Source organism: Rattus norvegicus, chromosome 9, assembly GCF_021556685.1.
Source record: "Rattus norvegicus strain SHRSP/BbbUtx chromosome 9, alternate assembly SHRSP_T2T, whole genome shotgun sequence".
In the NCBI taxonomy this organism is placed as follows: Eukaryota; Metazoa; Chordata; class Mammalia; order Rodentia; family Muridae; genus Rattus; species Rattus norvegicus.
Window position 1 is genome coordinate 9,476,957 of NC_141542.1, and position 27,641 is coordinate 9,504,597.

General features: G+C 40.1%; 1 protein-coding gene across 14 annotated transcripts in view; it reads right to left on the reverse strand.

The window, feature by feature from the left end:
* Positions 1–25,822, reverse strand: part of Tbc1d5 (TBC1 domain family, member 5) — a 529,632-nt gene extending 503,810 nt beyond the window's left edge. For 7 of the 14 annotated variants that reach the window (XR_015628837.1, XR_015628836.1, XR_015628835.1 and 4 more), the window contains exon 1: positions 25,626–25,820. The gene's annotated coding sequence lies outside the window, so the exon portion shown is untranslated. 14 annotated transcript variants of the gene reach the window in all.
* Positions 25,823–27,641: the final 1,819 nt, after the last annotated feature.

Below are 27,641 nucleotides of genomic sequence, written 5' to 3' on the forward strand. Positions count from 1 at the left end.
CACAGAATACTACAACTAGCAAAACTATCATTTGTAGTTAATAGAGAATTTTTTTATGATAAAACAGATTTAAAAAACTTATGATCATTGATCCAGCTCTACCAAAAATATTATAAGGAATATATAGATATGAAGAATAGACACCTAAGGAAGATACAAGAATAAATGAACTACAGAAAACTAACCCAAGGAGATCTAATAGAACATCACAAAGGCAATAAAAGTGGATAGAAATCAATACACGTTCCATAATAACTTTTATTAATGGTCTCAACTCCCCAGTGAAAAGATACAGACTACCAAGTTGAATCAGAAAACAGGAACCCGGGGGCTGGGGATTTAGCTCAGTGGTAGAGCGCTTACCTAGGAAGCGCAAGGTCCTGGGTTCGGTCCCCAGCTCCGAAAAAAAGAACCAAAAAAAAAAAAAAAAAAAAAAAAGAAAGAAAACAGGATCCATCATTTTCTGCCTCCAAGAAATGAATTTCAGGCCCAATAGACACACCTTGGCATAGCAAGCAAATGGAGCTAAGAAGCAAGCAGTACAGCTATTCTATGGCTAACAAACTAGACGTTAAAGGTAAAATCCAACAATGGTGTACTACAACCTGAAGCACATCTACTTCTAGCATAGAAGCAGCCAATTTCACAAAACAAATACTATTAGACTTTAAACCTAACACAGTGACAGAGGTCAAAAGGGAACAATGTGCCTACATCAAATGCTCAAGAACTCTTTAATTAGTGACCTAACAATGCAGCTAAAGGCCCTGGTGGAGGGGTACCAACATTCTTACAAGTAGGTAGGAAGAGATGAGGAAGATAAGGAGTGGGGAAAAAGTGACCATGGCAGTAGCTGTTGGTCAAGTGGAACTGGTATGCATGCACAGCAGCCAGGTGCAGAGAGCAGAAAGTTGTGGGTTGACACCTGAATGGGAGCTGACACTGGAGATCGAGATGCTGGATATTCAGACTGTTTAAGAAAGTAGCTAGCTCTGAATGGGTGTTCCTTCTGCCTCTGTTCTAAACTTTGCCTCCCTATTCCCTACCAAGGGTATTCTTGTTCCCCTTTTAAAGAAGGAGTGAAGCATTCGCACTTTGGTCATCCCTCTTGAGTTTCACGTGTTCTGTGCATCTAGGGCAATTCAAGCATGTGGGCTAATAGCCACTTATCAATGAGTGTATACCATGTGTGTTTTTCTGTGATTGGGTTACCTCACTCAGGATGATATTTTCCAGTTCCATCCATTGCCTATGAATTTCATAAAGGCATTGTTTTTGATAGCTGAGTAATATTCCATTGTGTAGATGTACCACATTTTCTGTATCCATTCCTCTGTCGAAGGGCATCTGGGTTCTTTCCAGCTTACACTGGTGATCTTACTAGGCTATTCATTGCTACCTATGAGGTCAGAGTCCAGGGTCAGTCCATGCATAGTCTTTAGGTAGTGGCTTAGTCCCTGGAAGCTCTGGTTGCTTGGCATTGTTGTTCATATGGGGTCTCGAACCCCTTCAAGCTCTTCCAGTTCTTTCTCTGATTCCTTCAACGGGGGTCCTGTTCTCAGTTCAGTGGTTTGCTGCTGGCATTCGCCTCTGTATTTGCTGTATTCTGGCTGTGTCTCTCAGGAGCGATCTACATCCGGCTCCTGTCGGCCTGCACTTCTTTGCTTCATCCATCTTGTCTAATTGGGTGGCTGTATATGTATGGGCCACATGTGGGGCAGGCTCTAAATGGGTGTTCCTTCTGTCTCTGTTTTAATCTTTGCCTCTCTATTCCCTGCCAAGGGTATTCTTGTTCCCCTTTTAAAGAAGGAGTGAAGCATTCACATTTTGATCATCCGTCTTGAGATTCATGTGTTCAAGGAATCTAGGGTAATTCAAGCATTTGGGCTAATAGCCACTTATCAATGAGTGCATACCATGTATGTCTTTCTGTGATTGGGTTAGCTCACTCAGGATGATATTTTCCAGTTCCAACCATTTGCCTACGAATTTCATAAAGTCATTGTTTTTGATAGCTGAGTAATATTCCATTGTGTAGATGTACCACATTTTCTGTATCCATTCCTCTGTTGAAGGGCATCTGGGTTCTTTCCAGCTTCTGGCTATTATAAATAAGGCTGCGATGAACATAGTGGAGCACGTGTCTTTTTTATATGTTGGGGCATCTTTTGGGTATATGCCCAAGAGAGGTATAACTGGATCCTCAGGCAGTTCAATGTCCAATTTTCTGAGGAACCTCCAGACTGATTTCCAGAATTGAACCCCATTTTTTAATAGGGTTATTTGTCTCCCTGTGGTCTAACTTCTTGAGTTCTTTGTATATTTTGGACATAAGCCCTCTATCTGTTGTAGAATTGGTAAAGATCTTTTCCCAATCTGTTGGTTCTCATTTTGTCCTAACAACAGTGTCCTTTGCCTTACAGAAGCTTTGCATATGGCCCATACATATACAGCCACCCAACTAGATAAGATTAATGAAGCAAAGAAGTGCAGGCCGACAGGAACCAGATGTAGATCGCTCCTGAGAGACACAGCCAGAATACAGCAAATACATAGGCGAATGCCAGCAGCATACTGCTGAACTGAGAACGGGACCCCCGTTGAAGGAATCAGAAAAAGGACTGGAAGAGCTTCAAGGGGCTCGATATGAACAACAATGCCAACCAACCAGAGCTTCCAGGGACTAAGCCACTACCCAAAGACTATACATGGACTGACCCTGGGCTCCAACCTCATAGGTAGCAATGAATATCCTAGTAAGAGCACCAGTGGATGGGGAAGCCCTTGGTCCTGCCAAGACTGATCCCCCAGTGAACGTGATTGTTGGGGGGAGGGTAATAATGGGGGGAGGATGGGGAGAGGAAACCCATATAGAAGGGGGGGTGAGGGGTTAGCGGGATGTTGGCCTGGAAACCAGGAAGGGGAATAACAATCGAAATGTAAATAAGAAATACTGAAGTTAATAAAGATTAAAAAGAAAGATAGAAAGTAGCTAGCACCTTCCGCTTGGTTCTTTCTGCTGAGACAGACTGCTAGCTAGTCTGCTCCCTAGAAGAGGCTATATCCTGAGGAATACCAGAGGTCACACTGCACTCAGAGCATTTGACTCCTAGCCAGTCTGCTCCCCAGAAGGCATCATGTCCTGAGGCATATCATAAGATTGGCTGCACTCGGGGGCTGGAGAGATGGCTCAGTAGTTAAGAGTGCCAACTGCTCTTCCAGAGGTCCTGAGTTCAATTCCCAGCAACCACATGGTGGCTCACAACCATCTGTAGTGGGATCTGATGCCTTCTTCTGGTGTGTCTGAAGACAGCTACAATGGACTTATATATAATAAATAAATAAATCTTTAAAAAAAAAAAAAGATTGGCTGCACTCAAAGCATTTGATACCACATCCTGAGGCATTCCAAGAGATCTGCTGTACCCAGGGCATCTGACACAACAGTCGAAGACATCCCAGGAGATCCACTGCATCCAGGGCTCCACAGGTTGAAGGCATCCCAGGAGTTCCTCTGTACACAGGGCAACTGGGCAACTGACACCACAGTCTGAAGTCCTCCTGGGGGCTCTGTGGCATGCAGAGCAACTGACCCAAAAGGCTGAAAGCCTTGCTGAAGTTCTGCTGCAAACAGGGAAACAGAAACCACAGTCCATAGGGCCCCTAAGAACAGCTTCACACAGGACAACAGTTTGACTGCTCCTCTGAAGACCCAACAGTCTGAAGTCCTCTAAAGAGATCTACTGCAGCCAAGGCAACAGATCACAGATCAGCAGCTTCTCTGCCCCTGGAAGATTCCCAAGTTGGAAGGCCCCACAGGAGTTCTACTACAGCCAGAACACAGGACTACCAGGAGACATGTAGCAATCCAGCAACAGAAGAGACAAACTCCAGACAAAGTCATCCACCAGTAAACACAAGGTATAAACAGATGGCAAGAGGCAAGCGCAAGACCATAAGAAACAGAACCCACTCTATGTGGCCATTATCAGAGCCCAGTTCTCCCACCACAGCAAGCCCTGAATATACCAACACACCTGAAGTCAGGAAAATGACCTAAAAACCCTATTTCATGAAGCTAACAGAGTCCTTTAAGGGTGATTTAAATAACTCACTAACAGAAATACTAGAGAGCATAGGTAAACAGATAGAAGCCCTTAAAGAAGAAACAAATCCCTTAAAGAAATACAAGAAAACAGGTGAAGGAATTGCATAAAGCAGTCCAAGACCTAAAAGAGGAAGTAAAAACAACAGAGAAAACACAAACAGAGGCAAACCTAGACATGGAAAACCTAGGAAAGAGGTCAGGAATTAAAGATGTAATCTTGTATCACCAACAGAATACAAAAGAAAGAAGAGAGAATCTCAGATGTAGAAGATACCTTAGAAAAGAATGACCCAACTGTCAAAGAAAATTCAAAACATAAAAAACCACTAACTGGAAACATCCAGGAAATTCAGGACACAATGAAAAGACCAAATCTGAGAATAATTGGAATAGAGAAGAAGGAAGACTCCCAGCTCAAAGGACCTGAAAACATCTTCAACAAAATCAGATATGGTAACTTCCCCAACCTAAAGAAAGAGATGGCCATAAAGTTACAAGAAGCTTAAAGAACACCAAACAAATGGGACCAGAAAAGAAAATCTTCTCGTCACATAACAAAACACTAAACACAGAGAACAAAGAAAGAACGTTAAAAGCTGCAAGGGAAAAGGGCCAAGTACCACACAAAGGTAGACCTATTAGAATTACACCAGACTTCTCAACAGAGACTATGAAAGCATGAAGAGACTGGTCAGAGGTCATGCAGACTCTAAGAGAACACAAATGCCAGCCCAGGCTAGCATACCCAGCAAAACTCTCAATCAACATAGATGGAGAAACCAAAAATACTCCAGGACAAAACCAAATTCAAACAGTATCTATCTACCAATCCAGCCCTACAGAGGATCCTAGAAGGAAAACTCCAACCCAAGGAAGTTACCTACACCAAAGAAAAGATGATATTAATCCTCTTACAAAGAAGCCAAAAGGACAGAACCACAAGCACATAAAGCCACCTACAAAAACAAATACATCAGGAACCAACAGTAATCTATTTTAAATATTTCTCGATATTAATGGACTCGACTCAATTATAAAAAGATATAAACAGACTAGATATACAAACAAGATCCAGCATTTTGCTGCATATAAGAAGCACACCTCAATAACAAAGACAGACAGGCACTATCTCAGAGTAAAAGGCTGGAAAAAGGTATTCCAAGCAAATGGTCCCAAGAAACAAGGTGGAGTTACCATCCTAAAATCCAATAAAATAGACTTTCAATCAAAAGTTATCAAGCATGATGAAGTACACTTCATATTCATCAAAGGGAAAATCCACCAAGAGAAAGTCCTATCTATACCCCAAATGCAAAAGCACCCACATTCATAAAAGAAACTTTACTAAAACTCAAAACACACATTGAACCCCACACAGTAACTTCAACACTTCACTCTCACCAATGGACAGTCATTGAAACAAGGTAAACAGAGACACAGGTGGGGAGCTGTGATAGGCCAGCCATGTTGGACTTCCAGAACCATGATTTTACTGAGCTGCTGGAAGCAGAGAGTTTGCAGCTAGCGGAGAGCCGCCAGGAGAGATACTAATCTGAGATAAATTAGCGCTAGTTCCAATGGCTTGCTGGAGCCAGAACCAGGGATCACCAGGGCACACACAGAAACAGGTCCTCCCACTTTTTATTTTTACTGCATCATGGATGTTCCTCAGAAGATTAGAAATAGATCTACCTAAACCCAGCAATGCCACTCTTGGTAATATAGCCAAAACAGGTCCTACCACTGACTTGATCACAAGGGCACACGCTCCACTATGTTCAGAGCAGCCTTATTTGTGATAGCCAGAAGCTGGAAACAGCCCAGATGTCCTAGGACAGAAGAGTAGATACAGAAAATGTGGTTCATTTACACAAGAATATTACTAGGCTGCTAAGAATGAGGGCATCCTGAGTTCTGCAGGCAAATTCATAGAACTAGAAAATAACATCCTGAGTGAGGTAACTCAGACCCAAAAGGACATGCATGTTTTATGTACTCACTAATATGTGGATATTACCAAAAAAAAAAAAATTACAGAATACCCAGGATATACAGTCCACAGGACTCAAAAAGGTCAATAAGCTGAAGGGCCCAAGTGAGGATGCCTCAGTTCCACTTGCGAGGGAGAAGAAAGCAACCACAGAGGGGAGAAAGGAGGGAACTGGGAGAGAAAGAGGAAGGGGCAAGGAGGGAAACACGATCTGGTATTGGGTTGGGGAAAAGGACTGAAGGCCTGAGGGCCAGCTGGAAGAATGGAATGAACATTTGCAATGAACATTTGAAAGTAAATTTATGTAGCTAATAGCGTATACTGTAACACACGACATGAAACACTGCAGCCGCTAAGATATTTTTGGTATGTTTTAATTTTTGTTTTCTTTCGGTGGGGGAGGGTTAGGTAGGTTGCAAGGGCAGAGGGCAGATACAAAGGGATAGGGAGATGATTAATATTGGGGTACATAATGTGAAATTCACAAAAATCAATAAAAGGTTTTGTTTTAAGTAGATAGGAAGAGATAATCAAAAATCAGGGCTCAAATTCATGAAATAGAAGCAACAACCAAAACAATACAAAAAAAAAAAATCAATGAAACTAAGAATTGGTACTTTGAAAAATTAACAAAAGTGACAAACTGTTAGATAAGCTAGCAAGGAGAAATTATCCAAAATACTAAAACAGAAAAAATGAATACTAAATGAAAAAAAGAGACATTACAACTGACAGTGAGAAAATTCAGAAAATACTAAGAATGTAATTTAATAGTCTATATTCCACCAAACAGGAAATTCAAGGGGAAAAAAATGAATGAATTTCTAGATGTATACAATCTACCAAAGTTAAATAAAGATGAAATAAATACTATAAATAGATCTATAACAGCCAGTGAGATACAAGCTACAATTAAAACTCTCCCAACTCAAAAACATCTAGTACAGAATTCAATCAGAACTTCAAAGAGAAACTAATACCAGTACTTCTGAAACTATTTTAAAAAGAAAAAAGAACATTACCTATTTCCCTGATATCAAAATCAGACAAAGATACCCAGATCCCAAAAACTGAAACTGTCTCTGATCATGGATACAAAATTCTCAATAAAATACTTGTAAAACAAATTCAAGAACACATCAAAAAGAATACTGATCTTGATAGTTTACCATATCTAAATCGATAAATATAATCTATGATATAAACAGACTAAGGTGCTTTAAAACATTACCATCTCATTAGATGCAGAAAAGACCTTTAATAAGATCCAACTCAGAATAAAGAGCCTGGAGAGACTATGGATACACGGATATCTCAATACAGTAGAGGCAACAGACAAGAATCCCATCACCAACACCATCCTAAACAAAAAAGATCATCTCCACTAAAGTCGGAGTAAGATATGGATATCCATCCTTCCCACTCCTGTTCAGCATAGTACCTACCTAGGGCAATAAGACAAGTGACTACAATGAAGGGGACACAAGTCAGGAGTAAGAAACCAAAACATCTTTATTTGCAGATGATTTGATTCTATACCTACAAGACCCTAAAGATTAAATCAGAAAAGTCCAATAACTGATAACTATATTTTAAAAAGTAGCAGAATACAAATTAACAAAAACTCAGCAGCTCTCCTAAATAAAAATGACAAAAATTTTACCCTCCTCCCCAAAAATAAGTCAAGAAAACAATAACATTCAATATCATCTCCAAAAAGAAGAAAATCAGTCAGTCTTGGAATAAATCTAACAAAAGTGGTGAGAAGATTTGTTGGACTGAAAAACTTTTAAAGACCAAAAAAAGAAACTAAAAATATACCAAATGAAGGAAGGACCTCCCATATGCATAATTGGCAAGATTAATGCTGTGAAAATAACCGACCAACCAAAAGCAATGTACAGATTGAGTATAACCACCATCAAAATTCCAATACAATTTTTCAGTTGATAAGACAATGTTAAATTTCATGTGGAAACTCAAAAGACCCAATATGGTGATTCCAAAAAGGAATGCCCCTACAGGCTCTCCAGGACCATGACTGTCTTCATGCCACCATCCTCTGCACCATGATGATAATGGACTAAAACCATGAAACAGTAAGAAGGAAGCCCCCAAGTGCTTTCTTTTATAAGAACAGAATGCTGACTAGGACAGAAGCTGGTACCAGGGACTGGGATATTGCTGTGACAGGTCTGACTAGGCTTCTTGGTAGATTGTGGACTTTGGGGTTTTGGGTTAGGAATGCAGGAGCAAGGAAGAGGGGAAAACCATGGGTCTGAAAGCAATGTACATTGTGATGGCCTAGCTCTCAAAAAGTTTTAGAGATTATTAATAAGTGACCTAGAGATCTGTCTTATGGCATTTGGGTAGAAAATGTGGGGCTGGAGAGATGGCTCAGCAGTTAAGAGCACTGACTACTCTTCCAGAGGTCCTGAGTTCAATTCCCAGCAACCACATGGTGGCTCACAACCATCTGTAAAGAGATCCGATGCCCTCTTCTGGTGTATCTGAAGACAGCTACAGTGTACTTATATATAATAAATGAGTAAATCTAAAAAAAGAAGAAAGAAAGAAAGAAAGAAAGAAAGAAAGAAAGAAAGAAAGAAAGAAGGAAAGGAAGAAAGAAAGAAAGACAGGAAGGAAGGAAGGAAGGAAGGAAGGAAGGAAGGAAGGAAGGCAGACAGACAGACAGACAGACAGAAAGAAAGAAAGAAAGGAAGGAAGAAAGAAAGAAAGAAAATGTGGCTGTTTTCTGTTCTTTTCCAAAACCAAACCAAAACAACAAACAAACAAACATTGCAGAGACAATTTCAAAACAGCCTAGTATTGACTATGTTGTACGGTTATTAGGCCAATCTATAATAAAAAGCTGGTAAAATGCAGGCTGAATAAAGAAAAATACAAAATGTACAGAAATGGAACACTAGGAAAAACTTAAACCCCTGATGCTAATAAAGGAAATTGTGACCTCAGGGCAAGACCCCACTCAGTTAAGCTTTCAACTTGTGAAAATGAATTAAACCCCACCCCTTTAATCCCAGCACTCCAAAGAGGCAGATAGATATCAGAGTTCCAGGCCACCCTGATCTACGGAGTGAGTTCCAGGACAGGCACACTTAGTAAAGTATCAAAAAACAGAAAGCTAGTAAAAATGTATTTGAATAAGAGGGCTATGTTCTAGCCCCCGCTTTAGAGTCAAGAAAGGAGGCTTCATCCCAGGGATACAAGGAAGGTTAAATATACGGAAATCCATCAACGTAATCCACTATATAAACAAACTCAAAAAAAAAAAAAAAAAACACATGACCATTTCATTAGATGCTGAGAAGGCATTAGCAAAAATTCAACATCCCTTCATGATAAAAGTCCTCAAAAGATCAGGAATTCAAGACCCATACCTAAACATAGCAAAAGCAATATACAGCAAACCAGTAGCTAACATCAAATTAAATGAAGAGAAACTTGAAGCAATTCCACTAAAACCAAGGACTAGACAAGGCTGCCCACTCTCTCCCTACTTATTCAATATAGTACTCAAAGTCCTAGCCAGAGCAATCAGGCAACTAAAAGAGGTCAAAGGGATACAAAATGGAAAGGAAGAAGTCAAAATATCACTATTTGCAGATGATATGATAGTATACTTAAGTGACCCCAAAAGTTCCACCAGAGAACTATTGAGCCTGATAAACAACTTCAGCAAACTGTCGGAGTATAAAATTAACTCAAACAAATCAGTAGCCTTCCTCTACTCAAAGGATAAAGAGGCTGGGAAAGAAATTAGGGAAATGACACCCTTGACAATAGCCCCAAATAATATAAAATACTTCCGAGTGACTCTAACCACGTATGTGAAAGATCTGTATGACAAGAACGTCAAGTCTCTGAAGAAAGAAATTGAAGAAGATCTCAGAAGATGGAAAGACCTCCCATGCTCATGACCTGGCAGGATTAATATAGTAAAAATGGCCATTTTGCCAAAAGCAATCTACAGATTCAATGTAGTCCCCATAAAAATTCGAACTCAATTCTTCATAGATATAGAAAGTGCCATTTGCAAATTCCTTTGGAATAACAATGTAATCCCCATAAAAATTCGAACTCAATTCTTCATAGATATAGAAAGTGCCATTTGCAAATTCCTTTGGAATAACAAAAAGCCCAGGATAGTGAAAACTATCCTCAACAATAAAAGAACTTCTGGGGGAATCACCGTCCCTGACCTCAAGCTGTATTACAGAGCAACAGTGATAAAAACTGTATGGTATTGATACAGAGACAGGCAGGTAGACCAGTAGAATAGAATTGAAGACCCGGGGGTTGGGGATTTAGCTCAGTGGTAGAGCGCTTGCAAAGCCCTGGGTTCGGTCCCCAGCTCCGAAAAAAAAGAAAAAAGAAAAAGAAAAAGAATTGAAGACCCAGAAATGAACCCACACACCTATGGTCACTTGATCTTTGACAAAGGAGCTAAAACCATCCAATGGAAAAAAGATAGCATTTTCAACAAATGGTGCTGGTTCAACTGAAGGTCAACATGCAGAAGAATGCAAATTGATCCATTCTTATCCCCCTGTACAAAGCTTAAGTCCAAGTGGATCAAGGACCTCCACATCAAACCAGATACACTTAAAATAATGTGGGGAAGAGTCTTGAACACATGGGCACTGGGGAAATTTTCCTGAACAAAATACCAATGGCTTATGCTCTAAGATCGAGAATTGGGAACTCAGAAAACTGCAAAGCTTCTGTAAGGCAAAGGACACTGTGGTTGGGACAAATCGGCAACCAACAGATTGGGAAAAGATCTTTACCAATCCTACAACAGATAGAGGCCTTATATCCAAAATATACAAAGAACTCACGAAGTTAGACTACAGGGAGACAAATAGCCCTATTAAAAAATGAGGTACAGAGCTAAACAAAGAATTCTCAGCTGAAGAATATGGAATGGCTGAGAAGCACCTAAAGAAATGTTCAACATCTTTAGTTATAAGGGAAATGCAAATCAAAACAACCCTGAGAATCTACCTCACACCAGTCAGAATGGCTAAGATAAAAAACTCAAGTGACAGCAGATGCTGGCAAGGATGTGGAGAAAGAGGAACACTCCTCCATTGTTGGTGGGATTGCAGACTGGTACAACCATTCTGGAAATCAGTCTGGAGGTTCCTCAGAAAATTGGACATTGAACTGCCTGAGGATCCAGCTATACCTCTCTTGGGCATATACCCAAAAGATGCCCCAACGTACAACAGAGACACATGCTCCACTATGTTCATAGCAGCCTTATTTATAATAGCCAGAAGCTGGAAAGAACCCAGATGTCCTTCAACAGAGAAATGGATACAGAAAATGTGGTACATCTACCCAATGGAGTACTACTCAGCTATGACTTCATGAAATTTGTAGGCAAATGGATTGAACTAGAAAATATCATCCTGAGTGAGGTAACCCAACCACAGAAACACACACATGGTATGCACTCACTGATAAGTGGATATTAGCCCAAAAGCTCAAATTACCCAAGATATAATCCACAGACCACATGAAGCTCAAGAAGAAGGATCACCAAAATGTGGATGCTTCAGTGCTTCTTAAAAGGGGGAACAAAAATATTCATAGGAGGGAATATGGAAGCAAGTTTGGAGCAGAGATTGAAGGAACAGCCATTCAACGCCTGTCCCACATGTGGCATATATACATATACACACACATACATACACACATACACACACACACACACACACACACACACACACACACACACACACACACACAGAGCCACCAAAACTAGATAAGATTGATTGAAGCTTAAGAAGTGCATGCTGGCAGGAACCGGATATAGATGTCTCCTGAGAGACACAGCCAGAGCATGTCAAAAACAGAAGTGAATGCTAGCAGTCAACCATTGAACTAAGAACTGGACCCCTGTTGGAGGAATTAGAAAAAGTACTGGAAAAGCTGAAGGGGCTTGCAACACCACAAAACAACAATCCCAGCCAAGCAGAGCTCCCAGGGACTAAACCACCATCCAAAGACTAAACATGGAACTGTGATCAAGGGCAAGGAAGCAGAAATAAACACTTTACATCCCTCCCCCTCCCCCAGAAAATGAAAACAAGATTCTGCTTGTTTCTAGCCCCATCATAGTCATTTTTTTAAGAATATCAAATTAGCCAAGAAGGCATATGCAACTTGAAAACAAAATAGTGTTTTCCCTGTTCTTTACTTTCAAGTCACATTATTTAATTGTTATGAATTTCTAAATAACATAGAGGAAGGTATGAAAAATTAAGGCATAGACTGAAAAGCCTGACAGTGGGAGGCACTTAGATTAAATGAGTAACTTAAGCCATAAAAAGAAGAAGCCATGCTCTTCCACTGTCTGGGCTGTTACATAGCTGTTCTCAAACATGGAAGTCCACACTCCCAAACTCATCTTTCTCTACCAATTTCAAACAGCATTCAGTCAACCTGAGACTGGAAATAATCTCAACTGACCCTTGCTCTCCAATCCCATCCTGCATGCTACAAACCAGAAGCTCTAGCAAGCAACCTTCTTCACATTTCACAAACCTGCTTGAAATGTGTTTAGCCGTGTGCCCGTGTTCCATTCGAGTCCCTCTGCCTATTTACTCACTCTGAGCGCTCTATCTGTCAAAGCATGGCTCGTTTCCTTCTACCCAGCTAAAGAACACTCACAAACTACAAACCTGACTACATTTTCCTTACTTGAATTTTGACAAAACCACATACACATCTCTTATCATACATGCCATAGAAACTAAAATAATTTTTTAAAATGTATTTCTTTCTTCTAACAGATTTTGACTGTCACCAAACCAAGGGCTAATTTTCATCTTTATATTTTATATTTATGTTTTATATGAACTGCGTATATACCTAGTTTTAGATAATTATTTCTTTTTATCGCTTAAAATTAAAAACAAAACAGACTTCTGCCTCCACCCCCTCCCTCTACTCTAGGGCTGACACCACACTACACTCTACACTACACTAGACTGACACCAACAGTGCCTCCCTGGGTCGCTTTCCACACTTTCTGTTAAGGTAGGGAGCCCCAACTTGGACCAGCAACCCCACCTTCCTTCACAGAGTCCTTGCTTCTCTCGATGGGAAACCTACACTCCTCTCCACCTGCAGTGCAGCCACCCCACCAAGCACCACATCCCATACCCCACCCTTCCCTCCTTGCAGCCTCCTCGATTCTGAGTATAGAGTCCAGCACCCGAGCCTAGTTTGGCTGGCCATACCCACACCATCCCAACCTCCAGGTTAGAGCAGGAAGCAACTGCATGCACGAGTGCAGGCCCCTGTGCCCTCTCACTATCCATATCATATCCCATTTTCAGGCCCAATCTGACTCATATAACCTGTGCTCTGGCCCATTCTATCACGTCCATATCAGACACAAAACCAACAGAAAAGAAATCCACATGTAAAATCATCAGAAAAACACAAATAACATGAAAGAGCAAGACGGTGTCACCCACCTCCCCCTAAAACCCACAAGTCCTACATCTCCATCCCCAGTGATCAAGGATGAACCCCACACCACAGAACTTAAAACACATGCACACACCTAATCAGTTTGAATCTACATAAAGAAACAATGAACTAAAAGGGAATAAACTTTAAGAAAACAAATGCCTAAGTAATGAAGTGATGGAGACAATCAAAGATTTGAAAACAGAACTCAATAAAGAGATAATGATATTGAAGAGAACTCATGATAAAATGAAAGAAGAACAACTCGACATCCCAGTTACAAAATTCAAGGGGAAGTCTCACAAGTAGAATGGAGCAAGTAGACAATAGAACATTACACAGAACTTGAAGACAAAGTTGAAGAGGAACTAAAGCATATACATAAAGAATACACACACACACACACACACACACACACATATCACATACACATTAACACAGGAGAGAAACAAGCAGAAACTGTAAAACATAAAAACATCAAATCTTCTAATTATAAGCATATTTGAAGACTCCCATATCAACGGCATAGACCAGATCTTCAAAAAAATTATACAAGAAAATGTCCCCAAATTAGAGCAAAATACCCACATGGATACAAAAGGCTCACATTGTATACCAAATAGACAAGACCAGAAAATAAACTCACCATAGCATATGATATTTAAAATAGAAAATATACAGAGTAAAGAAAAAGTTTTAAAGGTTGCAAAAGAAAATTAAATAGTCAAATAAAATGAAAAATCCACTAGAATAATCATTAATTTCTCAGGTATAAACTTGGATAGTCAGAAGAGCCTAGGGTCAACTTCTAAAAGACCATGAATGCCAACTTGGACTACCATACCCATCAAAACACAAATGAAACTATAATAACCAAAACACAAAATATGTCTATGAACACAAATAACAACAAAAAACAATAACAAAAAGTTGGTAATCAACATCTTTCCAAAAGAACTAAATGTTAATGGCCTCAATTATCCAATCAAAGGACATAGTCTGGCTGAATAAATTAAAAAACAAAATTGATCTATCTGTTCTGTACAAGAAACTCAGCTTTAAAGATAGGCACCATCTTAAAGTGAAAAGATAGAACAAGCTCCTCGATCAGGGAACAAACAGGCAGTGACATCCTACTGTCTATCAAACTAAAGACGTCACAGTAGAATGAATCAAAAGGGGTCAAGAATGGCACTTCATTCTAATCAAAGGAACAGTTAACCAAGAAGACATTGTAATATTAGCCATATATATGCCGAACTCCAATGCACCCAATTCTATAAGAAAGACCTTAGTACTACAATTAAAGACACAGGTAAACATCAACCTTTAACACTAGGTGGTCTCAATACCCAATTTCTCCAACAGATAGGCCATCTGGACAAAAAGTACACAAGAGAAAGCACAGATATACGCCAAGCACACTGAACAAATATCTAAAGGATATTCACCTAAACACCAGAAAACGTATGCTCTACTCAGCAGCCCACAGAAATTTCACAAAAATACACCATATCCAAGGATACAAAACAAATTTCAAGAAATTAAAAAAAAAGAAATAAGTTATATGTATCAAATCTGACCATTATGCAAATGAAACTTGACAGAGCAAACAAATCTATAAGTAAGAACAAAAAAACATGGAGATTAAGCAATTAGTCAATGAACAGTGAGTAGGTCAAAAACAAAAAGAAAAGCCAAAATCTGCTTCATTGAGAAGTCAAACAAGAGCAACAGACCCTTGGCCCAATTAACCAAAAGAAAGACACAAGAGAATCAAAAATAAATAAGGAAACATTACAGCAGACACCAAAAAAATTAGAATATTAGAAAGGAATACTTTTAAAATGTGTACTCCATTAAATAGTAATAGAAAGCCTTTTAGGAAAAAAAAAACACAATACTAAGGGTCAAACAGATTCACAGCAGAACTCTACTAGATTTTCAAAGAAAATCTACAATCTTTTTTTCAAATTGCTTAAAAAATATACACAGAAGGATCACTTTGAAACCTATAATGCCAGTAGTCACCTGTGTTGATTAAGTTTTATGCCAACCTGACACAGGCTGGAGTCATTCACAAAAAGGGACTCCTGAGAAAATGCCTCCATAAGATTTGCCTGAAGGCAAGTCTACAGGGCACTGTCTTGATTGACCAATGATGTCAAAGAGGCCAACCCACTGTGGGCTGTCCCATCTCTGGACAGGTGGTCCTGGGTGTATTAGAAAGCAAGATGAGCAAACAATGAGGAGGAAGACAGCATTTCCTTAAAGCTTCTACTGAGGTCCCCACCTCCAGAGTCCTACTCTGCTTTCCCTCAGTGGCAGATTGTGACCTGAGACTTGAGCTGAAATAAACGCTATTCTTCTGAAGATATAGTCCTACTCATGCTATTACATCAACACAATAGGAACCCTAACTTAGATAATACAAAGACCTGTTAAGACTCAACAAAAAAGAAAAGCATAGGTGAACATCTCTGATGAATACAGATTCAAAATACCTCAATAAATATGTTCAAACCTAATACAAGCATATACCAAAATGACTGTCCATGGTGACCATGTTGGTTTTTCCCCAGGGATGCAAAAATATTAAAACAAACAAATTAATAAATGCAATAAACTATATAAATATACTTACAGACAAAACTCACATAATAATCTTAATAGATACAGAAAAGGTCCTTCAGTAACCCCAACAAGTCTTCATGATAAAAGTTCTAGAAATTTCAGGACTGAAGGGCATGTATCTCAAAATAATGACGCTGTACATGAGAAGCCCACAAACAATATCATCCCAACACAGAAAAACTTGAATCAATCCATAACAATCAGGACAGGACTGCCCACCATTCCTACTCCTTTTCAATGTAATGCTCAAAGCACTAGTTGAAGCAGTAAGGCAAGAGGACATTAAATGGTTAAAAACAACAAAAGAAGTCAAACTATGTGCAGATGATATGGTAATACACATAAAAGAAACCAAATTCCAGCAGAAAACTGAAATGTTTAACAATTTAGCAAAGTGGCAGGATACAAAATCAAGTTAAAAAGTCAGAGGCCTTTCTATAGGCCAACAATAAGCATGATAGACAAACTCCTGTTCACAGTAGCCTCAAAGAACAGAAAGTATCTAAAATACATAGAACCAAGAAGTGAAGGACTCTACAATTAAAACTTCAAGTCTGTAAAGGAAGAAATTGAGCAGGAGTCTAGAAAACACAATAACATCCCATACTCACTGGTAACAATACTGTGAAAATGACCATTCCATCAAAAGCAATTTACATATTCAATGCAATCCAAATCAAAATCCCTATCTCATTATTCACAAAAATTAAAAAAAAAAACCTCCTAAAATGCATATGGAATAGACCCCAGATAAGCAAAGTAATCCTGATAAAAATGAGCACCGCAGCAGGGATTGCCAGTGCAGACTGTAAGATGTATTATAGAGCCACATTAATAAAAGCACATGGTACCTAGCACGAAGACAGATTGACAGAGGAAACAGAAAATCTGACTACACATAACTACAATCATGTAATATTTAATGATGACTCCAAAAACAAACACTGGAGAAAAGAAAGCATCTTCACCAAGTGGTGCTTGGAAACCTGGATATGCATGTGTAGAAGGATGCTTAGACCCATCCATCTCCACCACACGGCACTAACAGTAACTCTAAGTCCATCGAAGACCAACTGAAACCTGAAAGGCTGTGACTACTAGAAGGAAATACAGGCAGCAGCTATAAATCTGCAGGGAAGAGCTTTCTGAATAGGGCTCCATTTGCCCAGGAATTAAGGGCAACAATTGACAGGTGAAACCTCATAAAACTAAAGAGCATCTGAACAGCTAAGGAAACATTCAAGCAAGTAGAAGTAGAGGAAGGAAAGGGGGAAATTCTTGCCAGCTATATATTCAGCAAAGGATTAATATCCAGAATATAAAGAATCAAAACAGCAGAGAGTCAAACAAATAGCCCATTCAAGAAACAGGCTATGGATCTGAAAAGAAAGTTTTCAAAGGAAGAAATAAAAGTGGCTAAGAAATATCTCAAAAAATTTTTTCATCATCCTTACCAACTAGAAAAATGCTAGTCATAACAACTTTGAGATTTCCTCTTCCACAATCAAAATGATTAAGATCAGCAAAACAAAAGCTGAAAAGATTGCAGCCAATGGGGAGTCCTCAGTCATTGTTGAAAGGATTGAAAACCGCTGCAATCACTCAGAAAACCTGTGAGGAGAGCTCTCAACATGTTGATAATAAATCTGCCCTAAGACCAGCTCCAACACTTCATGGCATCTGCCCAAAGAACGCAGCATCTGCCCAGACCCTTGCTCAGCCATGTTCACTGCCGCTTCACTGGGTTACTAGTCGGCTGTGAAGAAACGGACATCGTGACATTTTCAGGAAAATTGTACCAGAAATTATACTGATGTAACCCAGCCCGAAAGACAGATGCAACACGTCCTCTCTCATCTGCAGCTCCTAGGCCCATGTCTTCAGACCTAAGCACAGCTCTTGCTCCTCACCAAAGAAACAGCTCTTTGTAGCGATAGACAGAGACCACCACAGAAAACCACAACTGATCAAACTGCAGAGATAAATGGTGGGCTGCTAAACACAACTCTTGTACCCATGATATCTCAACATCATAAGACCTTAAATAAGACCTGAACAAGGACACTACCAGTAAATATATCATCATGGAAGGGAGAAATTCCACAGGGCCCCAACCCTAAACAAAATACTACAAGCAACTAAGGAACACTGAGAGCAGGAGAAATAATCTTCACCAGAGAAAAGTACTCAAATTCATTAACAAATACAAATAACTATCTTAAGTATCACAAGTAACACAAGAAAGTGAGCAAGTTAGCTCGCTCTCTCGCTCTCTCTCTCTCTTTCTCTCTCTCTCTCTCTCTCTCTCTCTCTCTCTCTCTCCCTCCGTGTGTGTGTGTGTGTGTGTGTGTGTGTGTGTGTGTGTGTGTGTAAGCAGTAGCAAAGTCAGAGAAGCCATCAATTTGAAAGGCAGGAGGACGAAGCAGGAGTGATATGGGCAAGGGGAAGGTTGGAGGGAGGAAAGGAAGGGAGAGGAATGATGTGGTTACATTTCAGTTTGAAAATCTGTAACAAATGAGTACCCCAAATTCTCATTAGCAATTAGCAATATTGATGAATATTACACATAGGCAACAAAATTGCTGAGCTGGTCAACAAACTTCAAGCCATTCCCCACACCTAACCTGTCCTTCTCAGTATCACAGGCAATTGCTTTTCTCTAGCACCCTTGACCATGGCAAAAACATGTCCAGTGGAGAGGCAGCACTACCAGATAGCTAGAAGCCATTATTTCTCCTCTTTCCCATCCTGTGGCATCCCTGGCTGACACTGTCTCTTCCTTAAATCCAGTTCCTTTCAGACTATTCAGTCTTCTGATGCACTAGCTTCTACCATACAACCCACTGTGATGGTTCATCTAAATGTCAACCTAGAATCACCTAGGAAGACAATTTGAATGAGGAATTTTCTAGATCAGTTAGGCTTATGGGCGTGCCTACAGGATGTGGTCTTGTTAACAGAACCAGCCTATTGTGGGTGGCATATTCTATCCACTGCACCCTCAACTGTATAAGAGTAAAGAAATGTAGCTGAGTATCAACAGAAGAAATCAGGCAGACGAGTATATTCATCTCTCTCTACTCTTGACTGTGGTGTGATGTTTTGTTGTTTTATCACAGCAACAAAATGAAACTAGAACACCCAACGTGCTTTGTTTCTTCCCAAAACCTTATCTTCTGTATTTGGATAATGCTACCTGCTCTCACAGCTGCTGCAGACCTAATGAATATGTGGACACTTCTTTCTATGGCAAATATCTCAGCTGCTCATAGACCCCTGGTTTGGTTCCTGACCAATTCCATTATCAGTGAAATTAGTTCTTGGATTAACTTTCCTCTGTTGAATAACCTCGTAAGGTTACTATTTTCTAGAAAAATGAATTATCAGCTTGGCAGAGTGCCCCAAGCCTGTAATGTCAGCACTTGGAACACTGAGAAGTGAGGAGGGACACAGTATAAGGCCAGCCAGGGTTACATAGTGAGTACCAGGCAAATCAAAGCTACATAGAATCCTAGCTCTGGAAAACAAACAACAAAAAAGAATGTACTGACTACATTTCAGCATAGCAAAGTATTAAAAACTTTAAAGAGAAGATAGCTTATTATACAAAAACATTATTCTGAACACAGATACAGAGAAAATCATTCCTTAGATTCTTAAAAGTAAAAATAAAAAAATTTAACATTTTATTCATAGCAAATTATTTCTCATTGGGATGATGTCTTTACTCAGCTGCAATATTTGCCTGAAATAAATCAATCACGTACAATAAAATGTCACTTTTTTGAGACTTACTTAGTAGAGGGGAAATTGGAAAGATTATGGGATTTGGAGTCACTGCAGGCCAAGACATCTGTTCAGAGGAAAGAACTGTTAAGGACCTCCTGTCACTGACTTATCATTCAAATCCATAAAACTGAGGACTTTTTTTAAAACTCTGTAAAGATAAATCAAACTAGACTATTCAGTTAAGCTATATGTTTATCCAAACATACTTCAACACATTTGCTTAAGATTATAAAATAGCAAAGTAAAAAGAATCACCTCAAACATATGGAATGTAAGTATAATCCATAAGTGGTTCAAAGCTAACAACAGATTATTACATAAAAGACTTCTCAATTCTTTTTTCATTAATTATTACCAAGAAAAAAAATCCCAGTAGAAGACTGGTAAAATAATTCACTCTCTGTCCAAACTGGAGTTCAGAAAACAGGGCAGTTCCACAGTAAAAACTTTTTTTTTTTTTTTTTTAGTAAATAAATAGCATTTCTTAATCTCTGAATGCATGGTCTTGATCTCATCAAAACAGTATTTTAACATCCCATAAATGCACAAATTAAAATTAACGATCAAGGGGCCGGGGATTTAGCTCAGTGGTAGAGCGCTTACCTAGGAAGCGCAAGGCCCTGGGTTCGGTCCCCAGCTCCGGAAAAAAAAAAAAAATTAACGATCAATTTAAGATTGCAGACACTGAACAAATGAGAAATGCAAAGGAGAAGAGACCTGACATAGAACAAAACTCCAGACATTTATATAAAACCACTATCTCATTTCAAACTGTATGAGATGATTTCGGGAAAAGGTACACAAAGTTTTCTAAGCTGACTCACCAACAAACAGAAGTAGAATTTCAGCTCAGTATTGTCTGGGTCTAGATTATAATCCTATTAACAATCCTCCCTTCTTTCCTCTAGAATCAGATGCCCTATGGGTAATATCAAAGTAAAACTAAAAATAAAACAAGTTTTTTTTTTAACAGAAACAACTTGAGCCTTTATCTTTCAAGAATCTTTAATATCGAGCTTTCAAATAACTAACATAAGTAATTCTAGTTTAAATCCCAGCTTTACTGAGTCTATGTTCAGGTTCTATAAGTAAACAGACTATAAGATTCCTAAGTGATTCCCAATTACTATATATGTCTTACTGACAAACTGTCAAAAATGAGATCAACATCTCCAAATCCAGCATCCTACCTACTTCTCTCGTGGGTTATGCTGACAGACTAGCCTTGCTAGCTCGTCCTAGTCAACCATTCTTTTAATGGGCTTGTATCTGAAAACAAGATGAAATGCTCCTTGTCTACTATCCTCCGTCAAAATCTTGACATCTGCTTTCTAGTAGATACATGGGTACCAGTATTTTCCACACCACTTCTTTTCAAATAACAACAAATCACACACACACACACACACACACACACACACACACACACACACACACTCCCTCTTTAAGGAATAAATGGTATATTCAACCATGTACCCATTACATAGCTAAAATGAAAATTCCATAATAACCACATTTGTATTGACTATACATAATGCACTTGCTTTTTCCTACTTTTTTTAATGGCAGTAGCAGGCCCCAGGCTGGTCTCAGAAACACTAACCTACCATTAGAAGACCATTACTCTAACACCACTAAGAAGGCAGTAATACAACTTGAGTGCTTTTCCTTCTTCCTCTCCAAAGTGGGGTAGAAAAAGACAAGAGAGCAAGAAAGATAAAGCTCTTCTCTAGCATATCAGAAGGGTTAGTTCATCAGCTCTCCCAACACAAAGTCCTATAACTAATTATGTTAACCATTTTAATTGTTAGACCACCATTTTCAGACTTTCGACATCTCAAACAAACTGTACCAACTGAATAATTTCCAATGTTTAATTAGGATAGTCTGCAATCATTTACAAATGAAGTGAAAGAACAATGAATTCAGTGACAAATTATGAAATTCTGCAATGTCTAATCACAAAACGTCCTGCTTTCTCATGCACACAGACTAACACATGGAAACTGCAGATTCTTTCCATCTAACCACAAAGGTGTGATTACAACAATATCCTCAATATGTAGATTTTTTATCCCGCCACCTTCAGACGCTGCATTTTTTTTTTTTTATGAGACAGGGTTTCACTGTGTAGCCCTGAGTGCCCTGGAACTCAGAATGTAGACCAGGCTGGCCTCTATCTCACAAAGATTAGTTTATCTCTGCCTCCCAAGTGCTAGGGTTAAAAGCAACCCCATCTGCCTGGCAAGAGGCTACAATCAAACAATATAAAAGTAATTAAATATTGCAATGACTTCTAAAACCAATTAAACTGATTTTATAATGGATTATTACTCAATACAAAAAGTACTACAACGTTTCAAATAAAAGTTATACCTCTAAGATCACCTGTATTATAAGACCATGGATAAGAGAATAGTTTTCCCATTAAAGATTAAAGCTCCAGTACATTAATATTGGTATGTGTCAAAAATAGGATGTTTTTTTGGGGTTGGGGATTTAGCTCAGTGGTAGAGCGCTTGCCTAGGAAGCGCAAGGCCCTGGGTTCGGTCCCCAGCTCCGAAAAAAAAAAAAAAAAGAACCAAAAAAAAAAAAAATAGGATGTTTTCTCAGCAGAATACCATAAAAAATAGCATAGGAATACTTATAAATATCATTATTCTACATAACCAGTCATGACTAATTAGAGGACTCTATTTCTGACACAGTATAATTTTAATAGCTTTTGTTTAGCCTAAATACATTAATCGTATTACAGAATGTAACTTCACACCCCCCAAATGAAATAGTATTGGTTTTACAAATAAGTTAAACTAAAACTATGAAGAGATACATGAAAAAGAATCCTACAAGCAATATAATTTCTCAAGTTTCAGCCCACAGCATAGCATACTGCCATTCTAGTGATCTCTCCATAGGGAAAGAACTACCTTGATTGACAATAAAGCACCACTCTTCAGACTGACACAGAGAAAGACACAAAAAGAGAGGTCAGGGAAGGTGATATATTTATTTGCAATAAAACATATACTATTCAACTTAAAATATAATCCTTTATTCATGGGTTGGCCTTCCTACTTTTTCAGTGTTCAAGTATGTTAATGACCAATGGTTAGTTTTATTGCCCTTACTAGTCAAATAGAGAGCCAGGAATTTAAGATCTAAATCTAAATATTAAGATCACAAGTATAAATGACAAATACAAAGAAATTGTATCAAAACCAGGCATTGGGATAAAAGAGTAGGAAAAAGCCTATAGTATGAAATATGCCTGAGGGGTGAAGGCAGAGCAGAGGCAGGCCAGGAAGGCCTTCCCAGTCAAAGCAAAGAAGATACATTTTACATTTAGCGGTGACACAAAAAATGTAAAGAGATTGGGACAGCCAACTGTGCAAAGAAGTGCAAGGGAAATCCAACTTTACAGGTGTGTCATACTCACCTCTCTCAGAGAAGAGCAGCACTGAGGCTTTCATTTTAGAATGCAGGAAATAAAAAAAGGAACAAGATTTTATTTTTAAAATGAAAATAAAGGTCCTAATCAACAACACTATGAAAATTCATCAATTTACTTTCTAAATAATAATTAATAATAATAAAAAGTTATACAAGATAATTAAGATTTGCAAGGATTCATAAATCAGAATCCCAGCTTCGTATTAGCTACATAAATCAGGTATGTGATTTATCCATCCAGTTTCTGTTTCCTTAAAAGTTGTAACAATAATGTGTGTTAAGATGTGTCATGTGTTTAGGATACAGAGAAGTAAGGTAAAGTAATAACTAAAATTAAGATTATAAAAATTATGGGCCTAGAAGCTGCTTGACTTCCATAGAGACTTCCATAAAGCTCTTTAACCTGTACAAGGACTCTACATTCAATAGAAGTAAAGGGACAACCACTTTTATATATGTAAAGCATGAGGTTTGTTAAACTCTTTCATTTACATTATAAAAATTACATGAAGGAGAAAAAACTGAATCCAGTTAGGACACCGTCGTGTGGCTCTCAACTGATTTAAACAATATACTTCAAATATCAAGAACACACTTCCCAACTGAGGCTACACTTGAAGACATTAGACACAATGCTTTTGCGGATAAAAGAAACTTTGATCCAGCATTACATTTGGACCCAAGATTCCAAGCCTATGCCTTCATTAAAAACTCAACGAACTGGGGAGCAAGTCTTTCAAGAAGTACACCAAATTATTATAACAAAAAACAAAACAAAAATTAGACCAAAGCTCCAGACAGCATACAGAACACGAAATTTGTACTTCTTTTCCTTCTCCTGGAATCCAGCGTTGGCTCAAGCTAAGTCCTCCAGCAAACTTTTTTTTAGTGCATTCTGTCACTGAACCTTCCTATACCAGGCCATCTCTTCATTCGAAAAAAATATATATATATACACACAGACGATATCTAAATCTTTTGTACTGAACAAGGTCCTGTCCAGCACCAGGTGAGAAGTGCAGAATAACAAGTTGTGTCAGCTATCACATCTGCTGAATTAGTATCCCATTTTAACAAGAACCTCGGAGACTCAGGTTTAATCAATGCTTTCTATCAGACTGCTGCAGTCCTAGAACAGGACAGAACCAAAGACACATAACGTAAAAGTGAATTTCTTCGCCACTCGATTCAAAGGTTTTTCAATAGTGCTTACGCGCAATGCACCCTGTGCAACAGCACACTTATAAGAGTTGGTTTACGGACTACATTCTGATGTAATACATGTACAAAAGCCCTAATATTTCAGCTCAACCCACCTCAAGCGATTTAGCATGTAACCTGCATGTTAAGGTTTTAGGAGTCAGTCCAGTTCAGAATTGAGAAATGAGACTGTGCAGAAAGTGATGTGTTTGTTGGTGGGGGTGGAGGGTGAGGGGCTATTAAAGATGTAACTTTCAAAAGCTGTTAGTATTCTCAAGCGCTAAATTAGTAACTAATACTGAAACTCTATTAGTAACTAGTATTGACCAAACTCTAGGTCCCGTCTGTATAGAGTGTATTGGAAAGACAGTACATCTCCAGGAAAACGGAGGGGACTGGGGCAGGCAACTCTCCCGGTAGTTTTCCTCGGGTCCTGACAGGCCTCGAACGCACAGGTGCTGGTGTGAATAACTAGCACTAAGGCAAATGAAGGCAGGAGAGGGTTTCTCTCCTCAGAGGCTGCTGGACTGAGGGCTCGAGCCGCCTGACTTCCGGCCTGTGAAGGAAACGTGCTGCCCAGGGCTGAAATAAACAGGGAACCGGCCAAGGAGGAAGTAGGGCTGGCTGAGGCGCCGAGCTCGCCCGGACCTCCAGAGGAGTTGGGGACCGGACGGAGACCAGCGGGCTGAGGGGCCGCCTCGCCCCTGTACGCGCTCGCTCGTCTGCCCGCCCGCCCTCCGGCCCCCAGCGGACGGAGCCCCCGCCCGCCTCCCTTCCCAGCCCGCGCGCAATCCGGGGCCCGCTCGGGCCTTCCCTGGTGGCGGGACGGGCCCAGCGAGGCTGAGGAGAGGCCGGAGAGGGAACGACGGGTGTGCGGCTGGCCGGGGAGGCTGACGGGGGAGGCGAGGCGCTTTTTCACCGTTAGTATCGTTATGTTTTTACCTGTAGCGCAGCAGGGCTCCCCAGCTCCTACTCCCTGAATCATCCTCCTCCCCTCCTTTCTCTCTCTCTTTCTGTCTCTCCTTTCTCTCTCTCTCTTTTTCTCTCTCTCTCTCTCTTTCGCTCGCTCTCTCTCTCCCCGTCAGTCTGCCGGGCTCTCGTGGAACACGCCGGGCCTGGCCCGACCAGCAAGAGAATGGGGCGGGAGGTGGCGGCGGTGACCAGCGCCCACGTGACCACGCTCCCGCCGTAACGGCGTCCGCCTCCTGCCGCGCGCCCTCCCAGCGCTCCACCTCTAGTAACCCCGCGCGCCCGAGGACCCCAGCGCAGGCGCGCGGCCGGGCTGGGACGAGCCGGCGGGTGACCCGCGGGTGACCGGCGCGCTGGGAGCCTGGTGTCTGGGGTAGGTCGGGGTGAGGAGGTAAGAGGGGACGCCCGAGAGCTAAGGCTCTGCCTGGGCCATACTAGTGCGCATGCGCGCGGGGGCTCCACACAGTGCTAGACTAGATTGTAAGAGCGGGCCCTGTGCTGCAACCCCAGGTCCCCACTTGCACCAGCTTCTCAGGGTGGAACTGGCTGCAAGGAGAAAAGTCACCCCTGGGAACGTCCTAATCTGGCACTCTGCCTAGGATCGGACAATTTCCTTGTCACCTGTAAATGGCCTTCCTTTCACTGTTGGTCTACAGCTGTACAGACTGATGACAGCTCATGTCACCCAACTCTTTGGAGGGACTCATTAGCTGTTTGTGAAGACTTTCTCTGTATGAATTCAGAAAGAGGTGTTCTTTTCTAGCAACCCCACACCTGTAAAACCACATAGGTTTCATCTTGACTCTAGTCTCCCTAACCATCTAATGACTGACGATTTTGGCAAATGACTAGACCCTGGTTTTACCTCCCTCTGCCCCTGTTTAATCATGATTTAAGATTACCTTTAACCTCCAGCACTGGGATACTGGCATTTTCTTCTCCAGTAGGAAAACTTTTAAGTGATAACGCTAGTTACTGTGGTAAAAACCTCATTTGAGTTGAAAAAGAGAAAGAGAGGTGTACCTCTTTCATTAATCTATCTTAACAAATAGCTCAAAAGGAAATGGTCATTATGTTCAGAGTATGGAACCCAATGAGAGAAAGGTCAGAAAGTTAGCTAGCTTCCAAGGAAGGCATACCACACTTCACACAGTGATTCCCTTTTTTAAATTCCCTTCTCGCTGTAGCAGAAATGGAACAGGTTGGGTTGGGGATTTAGCTCAGTGGTAGAGTGCTTGCCTATCAAGTGCAAGGCCCTGGGTTCGGTCCCCAGCTCCGAAAAAAAAGAAAAAAAAAAAAAAAAAGAAAGAAATGGAACAGGTTGAGTGCTTCATGCTAGATTTAATCAGTGCTAATAAAATGTTTTAAAAAAAAAACTCATTGAAAGTTCTGGCTAAATCCACGGTTACATTATTCTCATGAATTCTGAGAGGGTAGAGAACGAGGACTAACAACAGAATCCTAAGAAACAGGAGGATACATCATACAAAGAAACAGAGCAGAAGCTGTGTTTGGATATTGATCTTCTCCCAGCTAGCAATACAACAGTCCGCCATCTGACTGGTATCCTACAATGTATAAGGGACTTTCCTCTCCAGCACCAAAGCTCTCACCCCAGAGCCTCATCTCCTTCCTGAAGTACCGAGGTTCTTCCATATGCTGGTGTTGCTAGGATGGTAGAGGTCCTTCTGTGTGCTCACCAAATGACAGGAGAAATCCGTATCCCCCTCTTGGGATGCTTAGTTTCATAAAAAAAAAAAAAAATTTATTAGAGATTAAAAGAACAACTCTGAAGAATGTAAACCTCAGCTGCTTCCAAGAGGGAGAAGCAGCCATGCCATTGGTGGTAGTTAAATAAAAATGACCCCCTTAGGCTCCATGCACTGGAATGTTTAGTCACCAGAGAGTAGAATAACAGAAGAATTAGATGGTGTGGCCTTGTTGAAGGAAGTTGGTTTTTGAGGTTTCAAAAGCTCATGCTAGGCCCAG